The sequence below is a fragment of the Myotis davidii genome, unplaced genomic scaffold, assembly GCF_000327345.1.
Source record: "Myotis davidii unplaced genomic scaffold, ASM32734v1 scaffold327, whole genome shotgun sequence".
NCBI classification, from domain to species: domain Eukaryota; kingdom Metazoa; phylum Chordata; class Mammalia; order Chiroptera; family Vespertilionidae; genus Myotis; species Myotis davidii.
The window spans coordinates 4944250-4946022 of record NW_006298628.1 but is presented as its reverse complement, the minus strand read 5'-3'; positions in this window follow the sequence as shown (position 1 = coordinate 4946022).

Here is a 1773-nt window from a genome sequence, read left to right as displayed (position 1 = left end):
AGGAATGAGGAGCAGCAGAAACCACTCCCAAATCTAATGAATGGAGACCGGGCCTGTCAAAGACCTCTGGCACCTATGCAAGGGGTTGTGCTCAGAAATGTGTTTGCATTTGGGGGTTAGAGAGTCTTCTGATATCATCTACACTCCATCCAGTGGTGCCCCCTGCCTTGCTCTTTCGTCATGCCACTTTCCAAACTGGGTATCCTTATGACTTATTACATGTTTTAAATTCTAGAAATCCTCTCTCTCTCTCTTCTCCCAACCTGACCCAGACAGAGCCTTTCCCCCTGAAAATCAGCAGTCCTCAAGGCACCAAACAGTAGTCCAGATCTGACCAATGAGCACATAGTCTGGACCTCTGGCAGGCTAAAGATAACATCTTGACCTAAGTTATGTTTCAGTTCCTGATCTCTAAGGTGGAACTATTCCCTGGCTACTTTCCCATGAAACTGGACAAAGGGACCCTGGAAAAGGCCTCAGAACTGCCCTTAAGACCTGAAGAAATGATTTATTACCTTTACCTTACCTCCAACCAATCAGTGTCCAGCACAACCCCTAACCCACAAATCTTGTGACTTTGCCCTATGTAATCTGTAACCTACATGCCTTTTTTTTTTTTTTTTTAAGCATTATCTCTCCATTCTTCTGGGGTGTTGCCATTCCGCAATAAAATAGCCAATATTCCTCCACTGCAATTCTCAATGTTTAGTGTTTGGCTCTGCTGGCGCCAGGTGGATGAACTCTGGCCCATTACACTTTTGCAGCCTGCCTTTCTGACATCATCATCTGTAGGCCTGTGCCAGATTCCCCAGTTCCTATCTTGAGACCTCAACCCCCATCCCCTGGGCCTGGGGAGAGCTGATGTAGGTCACTGCAGCTGAGCCTACAGGGATGTCTGCTCCTTGAGAGTCCAGAGCCTCTCAGGCAGAGAGGAAACCTTGCAGAGAAGCATAAGAAAGGGCATTACGAGAATCACAGGAAAGTCTATTCCTCAAAATACTGAGCAGGGAGAGACCAGGAGTCAACGGGTCACACTTGAGACAGTAAGGAGAGCTGTGCTCCTGAGGGGCTGCATGTGATGGGGGAGGGAAGGCCTGAGGAGAGGGCTGAGCAAGGCTCCCATCCCTAGCTTTCTCCACCCACCCACCCCCCTGCCACCCATGCCCACCCTTGTTCTGTTTGCTTGCGACAGGGAACCCTTCTGATCCCCAATTCAGCACTCTCCTGTCACTGAGCTGTCCAGGCTCAGGTCTCCTTCTCAGGAGCCTTTGTGACTTGCCTTGGGGACCCTCCGCTGCTGCTGGTCACAGTTTCTGGGTCTCAGGAAGCTGGAAAAGGCCAGGATTGTCCCCACCCTCCCCCATTGAAAGACTTTTTCCTGCTTGTTGTCTGTTAAACTCATTTTGTGGGGTACTTCCAACCCTCTGGGGCCTCATTCCTATTCTTGGCTCTCCCTAGCCCTGCCTCGGAGATCCCAGGGAGCATGTGTGTGTGTGTGTGTGTGTGTGTGTGTGTGTGTGTGTGTTGCTCATATCCTTTTAGTTGTGCATGGGAAGCAAGGAGTGCATCTAGGTTGGGGTCCCCGTGCCAGCAAAAATAGACAAGGGACAAATTTCTACCTCCAACCTCAAAACCATTTAAACCCCAATCCATTGCTCTAACAGGAGCCTCGGGGCAGGAAGAAAAGTAGGTAAGATGGAGAAAAGATAAACAATTACAACTCACAATTACAATCCTAGCCCTTTCTTCCCCTTATTATCTCCCCCCGCCCCC